Source organism: Spermophilus citellus (assembly GCF_964194105.1).
Source record: "Spermophilus citellus genome assembly, chromosome: 14".
Classification (NCBI taxonomy): domain Eukaryota; kingdom Metazoa; phylum Chordata; class Mammalia; order Rodentia; family Sciuridae; genus Spermophilus; species Spermophilus citellus.
In genome coordinates, this window is record NC_138194.1 from 4,314,222 (window position 1) to 4,326,708 (window position 12,487).

Below are 12,487 nucleotides of genomic sequence, written 5' to 3' on the forward strand. Positions count from 1 at the left end.
AGGGATTGGCAAATGGAAGGTTTATGAGTTGAATATGGCCTGCAAATTTTGGTCCATAAGCTAGAGTGGTTTTTACATTTTTAAATGCTTTAAAAAAAATCAAAGGATACTATTTCACAACAAGTAAATATATAAAATTGAAATTGGTGTCCATAAAGTAAAATTTTACTGGAAAACAACCATACTCATTTATATATTGTATTAACTACTTTTTATATTATAACAAAAGATTTGAATATTTGGATAGACTTTATATAAAATATCAGATTCTAAGTCTGTTGACAACTATCCACTTTTATAGCGTTTTGTGACATTTTATATGAAACTATGTAATTCATATAATGCATGGCACTAGCATTATATCTTCCCTAATGGCTACATTTTGTTAACATTATTAAATGTAGTTATTTAATAGTTTTTCTTTGTTAATGTGTAACTGACCTCAGTGAGGCCTGTGTTTTAGTTGGCTTAGTTTTGTGCTAATCCATCTGTTTTATAGCGCTCTTGCTTTTTTTTTTTTTTTTCCTTTTTGCTTTTGCATTACCGGGGATTGAACCCAGGGGTGCTCTACCACTGAGTACTTCACCAACCCTTTTAATTTTTTATTTTGAGATGAGGCCTCGTGAAGTTGCTTAGGCTGGCTTTGAGCTTGTGATCCTCTGCCTCAGCCCAAGCTGCTGGGATTACAGTTGTGCGCCATTGTGCCTGGCTTTTAATTTTTATTTTGAGACAAGGTCTTGCTAAATTGCTCAGGCTGGCCTAGTTTGTGATCCTCTTGATTCAGTCACTTTAGTAGCTAAGATTATAGGCAAATGCTACCACATTTGGCTGAATGTATCATTTTGATTTTGTTAATAGTTATGCTCTAATTTGTAAGATAATCAGCCATAAATGGCTCCATTTTGTCTTATTTTCTCACCAATAATTTGAGGTAGCTTACCAAATTAAGAGTTCAAATAAAGTGATGGAAAATAAAAACTTTTAGGAAAAGTTAAATGTGGCAGGTATCTAAAATAGTTTATGTGTAGTGTTTTAATTCAGCAATTATCTCTTGAGTTTTTGTGCAGTTAGAATTATGTGATAAGATAAGCTTTACAAATTTAAATTATGTGATTCTATTTTAAAGTGATTTCTTTTTCTTGGTGCTCTATTCCAAGTATGACAGATGGTAGGAAACTTTTTTTCTAAGGGAATTTGACAATACAATAAAAGATCTTTTTTTTTTAATGAGATACATAGTTATCTGACAAAGCTAAAATTACTGGTTGTTTTCTTGTTGACTAAAATTACATAACCTATAAGCAGTGTATAGGCAACAAAATTGGAAAATGAAGAATTTTTAAGATCCTTTTGCTTATGATGGTGGAGTTTGTGTTGTCTATAGCCATCCTTTAGCTAGGGCTTTTTATGAGAGATACTTCTTGAGGTACTGTGGGTTTCTATATAAATACTTAGGGGAAAATCAAGATACTATCTTATGTTTTCTTTTTTTAATTTTTTATTGACTTTATTTCTTTTAAAATACATGACAGCAGTGGAATGCATTACAATTCTTATTACACATATAGAGCACAATTTTTCATATATCTGTATATAAAGTATGTTCACGCCAATTCATGCCTCTATACATGTACTTTGGTTTTTTTTCTTTGCATTACAATTCTTAATACACATATATACCACAGTTTTTCATATCTCTGTTTGTGTATACAGTATGTTGACACCCAATTCAAGTCTTCATACATGTACTTTGTATAATGATGTCCATCACATTCTGCCACTCTTATGTTTTCTTGAAGAAATGTAAAAAAGAAAATAAAAGATTGTTTCAAAAATGAAATTAAGTCAGTGTGGTAGCACACACCTGTAATCCCAGCATCTCAAGAGGCTGAGACAAGAGGATTGCAAGTTCAAAGATGGCCCAAGTAACTTAGTGAGACCCTCTCTCAAAATAAAAAATAAAAAGGGTTGGAGATGTGGCTCAGGGCCTCTTGAGTTCAAGCCGTGGCACCAAAAAAAAAAAAAGAAAAGAAAAATTAAACTGCTTGGTATGGTGGCACTCACCTCTAGTCCCAGCTATTCAGGAGGCTCAGGCTAGCATGGGTAACATAGAAGAGATCCTGTCTTAAAAAATAACAACAAATGAAATTAAAGTGCATAAGAATGATTCAGAATGTTATTTTGGGAAAATTATCACTAAGAATTTAGGACCTTTTAGCCATAAATTGTTGGAAAACAGCTTTTAAGTGTCTTGTAAAATGACTATAACCAAGATTGGTGTCTTCAGTGACAGCTTAAGGAAGGCCATTATGTTATACTGATCTCCCCAAGGTGATTATAATATGTTTATGCTAACATTTGCATCCATGAAGGTATAAAGACATTATCTAAATTTCTGTATTGATATAGAAACTTTCATGTAAAGCAAAAATCCTTACAGAAAAGCCTAAGTTAAATTGACTATTGATTGCCATATTTGGCAGTACTGTCCTTTGGATAGCAACAAGACTTTTAAGCATAGGAATTATTTTATCTTTTTCTCTCTGGAGAAAGCTATTCTAAGATCCACTATCCTCATTTTTTTCAACTATGTTTGGAGAGATTTACAGAAGAGAAAATATACTCCCCTTTCCTAAAAATATGCACTGTTTTTAGGGAAAAGTACTGTAATTGAATCACTCTCAGGTTTATGCCACTGCTGTTGCCATCCCCCTATCCCCAATAACATTTTTACTTATTTTTTTTAACAAATGAGTTTTTAAATATTTATTGATAAATTTTATTTTTATTAACTCTTTATGTTTATTAACTCTTTAATATTTATGGATTTTTTTTACAGTTAAATCAACCATCTGAAACTGTTGCTGCTAGTTCTGGTGATTTCATCTTGAAGACATATGTAAGACGAAATAAGACTGAAAGTTTTAAAACTTTGAAAGGCAACCCAATTGGACTTAACATGTTGAACAACAATAAGAAATTGAGGTATAAGCACCTCACCCCAGTACCCTACATAAAACATAAAGGGTTTAACACCAAAAGATAACTATCTTTTAATTATAAAACTACCCTGTACCTTTTCTTTTGAATTTGTCAGTAGGTCAAGATATACGATGGTCTTAATGTGTAGATTCTTTGCTTTGAATCTTGGGGGTAGGGTTGATTGCAGTGATGTCTTGATTCGGAATAGAACACTGCAAAAAACATTTCAATAGGCAGTCATCTGATGCGTTTACTTTGATTTAGTTAGTGGAATTTCAGTGATAATATTAGAAATAGAAGGCATTGTAAGGTGGGATGGTCATAATGTCTTTTAAGATATTCTAATTCAGATTGTCTCAACAAGGGAATTTTTTTTCTCTTATAGATTTCTTATTCCTCTTCCAGATATAACCCAACTTTCATAGCGCTTATAGTGAACCACTGTTAACTGATTAGGATTGGACTATCAGTAACAAACCAGAAGTGGGGTTAAAAAATTGCTCTCCTCTATCACTTTATAAATAGCTGAGATCCATAAAGGTGAAGTAACTCTCAACTTAGCGGCAGAATCAGAAATAAAATTTAGGATTCTGGATTTCCGTTCTAGTGTTCTATTTATTATTTTTCCCCTGAAACTGTATGGGAAACATTAAAAAAAAAAACCTTCCAAGTTACAATTTTGTACAGTTAATTGAGCTTATCTATAAATTTTTTAAATGGTAAAGATTTTATTGTGTATACTTAGATTTTAGAAGAATTTATTTTGTCATTGTGTATGTAATTTTCTCTTGTTTAGATTATTTTTGTTTGTTAAATTTTGCAGTGAAAATACACAAAATGCGTCATTATGTTCTGGAACTGTAGTTCATGGTAGACGTTTTCATCATGCTCATGCACAGATACCAGTAGTAAAAACAGCAGCCCAAAGGTAAGGATTCTAATTCTATTTGTTTTTAACAGGAGTTGTTTTTCTTTTTTTTTTTTAAACAAACTTTTTTTTTCCTTTGTGGAGAGAAAAAGAGGTAGATCTCTGAAATAATTTATGACCTGAAATTTTCTTATTTTATTTCTGTTTTTGAAATAATCACATTTTATAAATAGAGAATTTTAAAATACAAGTCACTGTATTGCATTACAATTCAATATCTAAGAGATATTTAAATTAAACTGATTTATGATATTGACCATACAGTGTTTGACTTAAAAATGCTCAGTTTTTGGTATTTGAGCTCTGGAGAGTAAAACTATAGCTATTACTTTATTTGCTTTGTAAGGTTTCATAGTAATAAAACAAATTATGCTATTTTTTAAATGTTTGAGATAATCTTGATTTTAGTAGATTTAGGAGTTCTCATTGATCTTGAAAGTCCAGCTTCAACATTGAAATAATGAAAGCAATAGTTGAGGAAAGCCTGGTATGCTTTTGAGGTTTTTCAGAATGATTTTTGAAATGTTAACATCCCTTTCATTTGATTCTAGCAGTTAAATAGTGTACTGCATTATAAGTAGTCTTTTATAGCTGATAAAATTTAAAGACACATTTTAGATGCTATTTTTTGTTTTTAAAAATGAAAATCGAGGCTGGTACTCATTTAAAAAATGTGTCTGGAACCTTAGGATTCCTTCTTATATATTTTCCATGTTTATATAGATTTAAAAACCTTAAATCTCTCATAATTTTTTTTACTTAAATGTGTTATCAGAGTATCACATAAGATACTTGATAAGTTCAATTAAGACAAATTAATGTACATACCAGAAATTGGCTTTCCCTAATGCAAAGTACACAAACTCTTTACCTACGTGTGGGACAAACATGAAAATGTGATAAAAGAGTAATTGTGGCAAGGGAAGAAGAGGAAACACATGCCCACGCACCGATCACACTAATAGAAACTGTTATTGATTAAAAATCTATATTCTTGATATTATGAAAATCTGGTCTAAGTGGAATTACTAATTTAAACTTTATTTATTTTATTTTTTATAGTGCTGAGGATTGAACCCAGGGCCTTGTGCATGCAAGGCAAGCACTGCCAACTGAGTATATCCCAGCCCTAATTTAAAATTTATAATAACATTGATTATATTTTACAGCTTAAAATATTAAATTATTATTGCTTTTGAAGTTATCAGTTTGGTATTATTTACACCATGACCTATTCTCCTTCCTTTATGTCCTCATTGGAATGTTTGAAAGATGATTATAGTCTGGAAATTGGGTTGTGTTTCATTTTATTCTTTTTTAATATTTATTTTTTAATTGTAGGTGGGCATAATATCTTTATTTCATTTTTATGTGGTGCTGAGGATAGAATCCAGCACCTCATGTGCTCACTAGGCAAGCACTCTACTACTGAGCCACCACCCCAGTCCCTTATTCTTAATCTTTTTTTTTAACTTTATTTTTGGGGTTTGAGGGTACCAGGGATTAACCTCAGGGGCACTTGATACTGAGCCACATCTCTAGCCCTATTTTGTATTTTATTTAGAGACAGGACTGATTGCTTAGTGCCTTACTTTTGCTGAGGCTGACTCTGATCCTTCTGCCTCAGCCTCCCAAGCCACTGAGTTATGGGGGTGCTCCACTACACCTGGCTTAACTTTATTTTTTTTCTGTGATGCTGAGGATTGAACCCAGTGATTCATGTGCTAGGCAAGTGCTCTACCATTGAGCCACATCCCCAGCCCCCATTTTATTCTTAATTTTGACACCTATTCTACCTTGCATATGTATCATTGCTCATCTTTGTAAATCATTAGATTCATTTTATAAGAACTAGTGCTTAGTAATAAAATATTGTTTCTTCAAAAACAGCAACAACCTAAATTAATTTCAAAGAAACGATCAAAAGAAAACAATCCTGAGTGAAAATATTTGACAAGAGTGATTAGGAACAGTAAAGAAAACATTTAGAGTCAAGTAAGCAGAACAGATTCTACTTAATGTTTTTCTTTTATTTATTCTGTATAAGAATACACATGTTTTATTCCAACTGCAGTGTGACTATCATTGAAAAGATTTTTGAGGTTCAAAGACAGTCATTAAGAATTTTTCCAATTTTCTTTAAGATGAATATTAAAAAAAACACTAATTTTATGCAATAGACATAGGTAAGAAACATATTCAAAGATATGACCAAGTTCTTGCCCTTGAAGTTCAAATTTAATTAGAGCAAATGATAGAAAGACAGAGAAATGGTTACCTAAGTGCCTTAGTAGAGAAGTACAAAGTATTTGTAATAATATTATAAAGCACGGGAAACGTCACGAAGGAGGAGGTATTACAGGTACTTTTGAGTATACCAGATAGAATCACATCTTCAAAGTGTGAAGAAAACTTTGCTTAAAATGATTGGCAACAAGCAGTTGGCACAATTGTCAGGCCTCAAATGAGGGTAAACACAGGGTTTTGAAGATAGCTTCTCCTAAAATTTATTTTTTCAGGTCTTAATTTGAATTTTCAAGAAATGCCCTTTTCAAGAAATACTTGTAATTCACAGATTGTTTTTCACACACACGCAAACACACACACATGCATATTTAAGATTTTTCTAGCGTAGGACTTTATAATAAACACATATTAAAGCTTTTTAAAATATTCCATGACTTGATTGTTAGACATCATAGTAGATTTATTTTTCCCAATAAGAAAAGTGAACATGCACATATGCACACTTATACTCTCATGTCCATTTTTCTTAAATATGTATATGTGTGTGTATATATATATTTTTGTTTTCCTCTTCCTAACTAACTTGGTTTATTGGGAAGAATCAAACCTAGGTTTCTTTTGTTTCTATTCTATATTGTCTTCTTTCCTGTGTACAGGTGAGTTTAAAAAAAAGCAAAATGAGAGTACCAAAGAAGCAGCAGCAGATGCAAGATTGATTCTTCTTGAAGGGGTTCTGTATTGCTGCTGTGTTCTTTTTTTTTTTAAGAGAGAGAGAGAGAGAGAAACTTTTGATATTTATTTTTCAGTTTTTGGTGGTCACAACATCTTTGTTTGTATGTGGTGCTGAGGATCGAACCCCGGGCCACACGCATGCCAGGCGAGCGCGCTACCGCTTGAGCCACATCCCCAGCCCACTGCTGTGTTCTTGATTGGTGCTGCAATCATCTGAAGATATCGGATTCTCACTTTTTCACTTTTCCAAAGCAGGCTCTGATAGTGATTCTCCAGAAGACTTAGGTCTCAGACTAGGGTAGCATAGTTGATATGTCTTTTTCTGTGGCTTCAGCCTATTGGACTGAGCAGCTGCTGTTGTCCCAGCTCTCCAGCCTACAGATGGCCATTGTGGACTATCTAGCTTCTGTTCGTGGAAGCCAACCTAATAAGTCCCCATTTTATTATTATACTTCTTGTTGATTCTGTTCCTCTAGAGAACCTGGACTAATACAGTTATCTTCTACCACTTGGAAAGATTCTGGTCTTATTCATATATCTTTGATCCATTTTGAGTTGAATTGTTATATAGGGTAAGAAAGAGGGGCCTAGTTTCAATCCTTTTTTTTAATAGTATTTTTATTCTCATTGATTCTAAAAATTATTTGAAATTTCACCTCTGATTTCTTTTTTTTTAATATTTATTTTTTTAGTTGTAGGTGGACACAATATCTTTATTTCATTTTTATGTGGTGTTGAGGATTGAACCCAGTGCCTCACATGTGCCAGGCAAGCGCTCTACCTCTGAGCCACAACTCCAGCCCCTTTACTTCTGATTTCTTAGATGAAGCACTCATCATTCAAAAGTGTAATTCAGTATCACCGTCTATCCTAGCTGGCAACCTAATGCTGGGATCACAAAATCTTACTATTCTAACAACTTAAGAAAACGATAAAGAAAGCACGCAACCACACAGAAGTACCTTTTCAAAATCCGTGATGGCTCTCCGACCTTAAGGGTTCGTGGAAAGAGAGAGAGCCACTGGAATTCTTTATTCTTATACAGGAGACACACAAGGGGAGGTTCCATGGAACATTCTATCCCCAAAAGGGCAAAGGGGTAGGATTACAAAGGAACAGGTGAGAGTAACTCAACCACACGGGGTTACGCCTACTCCTGGAACCACACTTCATTATCTGAGTGGAGGTAAAGCCCAAGTTATTGCAGGGCACAATAATTGTTCACAATCCTGGTGCATCAGGACTTAAAGCTGCCTGCATCCAGGGCAGCTCCCAACAGTTCAATCTCTGTGTGTTTGTGTAGTTTCTTTGGTTTTCTTGTTGTTGATTTCTAATTTAATTCCATTATGATGGTGAGATGCAAGGAATTTAACAAATATTATTATTATTTTTGCATTTGCTAAGACTTGATTTGTGGCCTAAAATATGATCTGTTTTGGAGAAACTATTTAGAGCAGCTGAGCAGAAAGTATATTCAGCTCTTGAATGAAATATTCTGTAGATGTCTGTTAAGTCCATTTGATTTATAGTATTTTTTATCTATAGTATCTTTGTCACTTTTGTCTGGGTGGCCTATTAGAGAAATATATTGACATCATTCAGTATTATTATATTGTACCTTTGTGAGCCTAAAGGTATAGGCCTAAAGCCATAAATGTCAAGTAGTATTTCTTTTATGTAATTAGGATTTGGGGTTGAAGTCAGCTTTTTGAGTTTCATTTGCATGGAATATGACTTTTCCAACCTTTCACTTAGTCTGTGGATGTCTTTACTTGTGAGTTGCATTTCTTGCAGAGAGCATATAGTTAGATGGGCCTTGCTTTTTAATCTACTTTGCCCATCTTCCTTTGTCTTATTTTTTTTATGTTCTTAAATTTTTTTTTAGTTGTCAATGAACCTTTATTTTATTTATTTATATGCAATGCTGAGAATTGAACCCAGTGCCTCACACGTGCTAGGCAAGCATTCTACCACTGAATCACAACCCCAGCCCTAGTCTGTTTTTTAATTGGAGAATTGAGAGCGTTTACATTTACCATCATTATAGTGAGATATGTATTACTTTTTTCAATTTGATTTATTTCTAATGTTTGTTTAGATCCTAATTCTCATTTACCTATCTAATCTTCTAATGAGATTTCTTCTATCTTCTGTGTGTAGGATTCCTTTTAAGTATCTTCAGTAATGTTGATTTAATAGTCCTGAAGTCCTTTAGTTTGTGCTTATCTTAGAATGTTTATTTCTTATTTGATTCTGAAGGATAAGTTTGCTGGATATAGCCATTTTGGTTGCTGTTTTCTTTCAGGGCTTGAAAGTTCCAAGTCCTCCTGGATTTTTTAGGGTTTCTACTAAGAAATCTTCTGCTGTTCTCATTGATTTTCCTTTAAGTGTGATCTGACCTTTCTCTCTTGTAGTTTTAAAATTTTTTATTTGTTTTGGATTTTTGACATTTTAGTTATAATGTGTCCTGAAGAATTTCTTTTCTGGTCTTATAATCTGCTCTTCTAAATGCTATCAGTATGTGGATGTGCATTTCATTCACAGCGTTTGGAAATTTTTCTGCAGTTTTTTCACTGCATAGGTTATTGATTCCATTAGCCTATATCTTTGCTCCTTCCTCAGTGCCTAAGTTTGGCCTCCTGTGTTGTTGTCCCAGAGTTCTTGCATATTCTAATCATTGTTTTTTTCTTTACTACTGTAACTATTCAGCTATATCTGCCTTGTCTACAAGCTATGAGATTCTGTATTATACTTGACTTAATCTGTTGGAGAGACTTTGAGGTGTTTTTGCCTTTTAATACTGGGTATTGAAACAGCAGGTGCTTTATTACTGAGCTACATCTCCAACCCTTTTTATTTTTTTGACATAGGGTCTCACAAAGTTTCTTAGGGCCTCACTGAGTTGCAGAGGCTGGCTTTGAACTTGGTGATCCTCTTTGCCTTGGCCTCCAGAGTTGCTGGGATTACAGATGTGCACCTCTGTACCTGGGTTTGACTGAATTTTATTTCCAATATTTTTGTTTTGATTCTTTTTCAGAATCTCTATTGAAATTTTTCTTTCTTTCTTTTTCTTTTTTTATTTTTGTGGTGCTGGGGATTGAACCCAGGGCCTTGCGTATGTGAGGCAAGCACTGTACCAACTGAGCTATATCCCCAATCCTCAGAATCTCTAATGCTTTTTCATATTCTATATTATCTCCCTTAGATCTTTTTAAATCCATTAATTATTCTAGCATTTCTACTTAATTATCTGTAGATTGATTTATCTTTGTCGGGAGGTCAGCTTTCAGAGACATAATGTTAGCATGTTGCCTCATGGCTTAAGAGTTTCTGTATTTTTTTTTAAATATTTTTTTTAGTTGTAGATGGACATAATACCTTTATTTATTTTGTTTATTTTTACGTGGAGCCAGGGATCGAACCCAGTGCTTCACGCATTCTAGGCAAGCGCTCTACCATTGAGCCCAAACCCCGGCCCCTCTGTATTGTTTTTGCATTTGTTTTGATGAATTCTTTTGTCATGTGAGGGTTTTTAGTAAGTAGTTATCACTTTATAATATTCCCCGAGCTAGGCGAATATCTTAGCATCAAAGCAGCTAATCAGAGTAATCAAAGTACTACGTTCAACTACCAGGTTCCCTTAGAAAGGAAAGAGTTACCATTGGTAAAGTGATAACTTGAGGAACTGTGAGCTACATGTTTTAGAAACTTAACTTCTAATGTTCTCTGCAACTGTACTAACTAATGAGAAAACTAGATGAGAAATAATATAGAGTAGAGTGCATTGTTAAGAATTGATAATACTCTATATAACATGAAATCATTGGAAGAAGGGTGAAAAGGAAAGAAAAAGTGGGGAGGGAAGGGAGACAGAAAATAAATAAAAAGAAGAAAGGATGAATGAAAAGGGAGGAAAATAGAGATGGAATAGAAAAAAAGACTTATCAAGAAAAATCTTAACTAGTTGAAAAAATGTATAAAACTACATAGTGAAGACACGACAAACCTTTGCCAAAAATAGCTAATACAACCACAATCATCAAAAGATTCTGCTTTCTCTTTGCTGAGGTATTAGGGAGACACTTCTTTAAGGGGCCTTGATTTTAGAGTCCTTCAGTTATGAGGTAGTTTGTGGGACCCTGTATATGCTGATCTCAACCCATCCTTGCCTACCAGCAAGTGAAGGAAGAGTTTTGTCCATTTTAGAGCAGAATTCACCTTCAGTGTTATTGTGCTTTTGTATTGGGGATGGGGGTATATCTCTGGTAGAAGTAACTGGACAGTCTTCTCACCAACTAGCCTGTGGACTAATCTTGATCATGCTGTGCCATTCCTCCAAGATCCTCAATACGTGTGCTGGGGAGAGGTGTGTGAGAATTGCCTAGGTTATGTCACCAGAGCCACCAGACACTTCTGGGCATGGGGAAGGTGGCCAGATCCATGTTGGATGCCAAGGTTGCAACTTTCCACCTGACCCAGACCTCATTTCCACTTCCTGTCAGTTTTGTTCATTATCATAGTTTTGACTACAAATTTCAAATGAAAGCTCCTTCCAGTATGCTCTGCAGACCCACGGACCTGTCACTGTGGTTTCTTCACTGCCCAGAACTTCTGCCAAGTCCATGCCATAGTCTCATTCTTGCAGATTGACTCATAGCTTGAGCACCCACCAATCTAGTGAGAAATCAAGCATAGGTGACCATTGGATCTTGGGTACACAAAAATAAAGCAAACCAACAAAAAGACAAAACACAAAAGAAGTTTTTTGAAAAGGAAAAGCAACAGGATTTCTGATCTCTGGGCAGAAAGTTTAAACAATGAGGATTTCCATTTTTCTTTCTTTTTTTGGTGAAACTAGGGATTGAAACTTAAAGGCCCTCTAATACTGAGCAACAACTGTAGCCCTTTTATTTTGAAACTGAGTCTAGCTAAATTTCTGAGGCTTACCTTGAACTTGTGGTCCTCCTGCTTCAGCCTCCCAAGTCTCTGGGATTACAGATATGCACCACTGCCCTGGCTAGCAATGAAGTTTTTTAACCTGGTGCAGCCTCCCTCCAGCAGAATAAAATAGACACCAGTATTGCTGTATGTATATATGTGGTTGTATAACCAATGTGATTCTGCAACCTGTACACTTGAAAAAATGAGAAATTATACCCCATTTGATTCAAATGTATGATATGTCAAGATCATTGTATTGTCATGAGCAACTAATAAAAAAAAATTTTTTGATGGGAAGTGCCAGGGCGCTCTTGTCCCAACTTACTTTGCAGCATCTAAATGTTCTGCTTAGATTGCAGAACCTGCATTTTGCTGAATCGAAATTCATATTAAGTGCCTTTTAAATTCAAAATAAAGGTGTGCCACAGTCTGTCTGGGCACAAAATAACCTAGCCACCACAAAAGCCTTGTAGATTCCAACAGCAACTCTTTATTCCCGAACTCTCACGGGGACTCTACACACGTTCTGGGAAAAATACACTCCCTCCACCGGGCTCTGCATACCAATTCTCTCAGAACCCCTTGAGAACTCAACAGGAACTCAAGGAGCAGGCGCCTGAGGCAGCAGGATATGCCCTAATCCCAGCCCTAAACCTG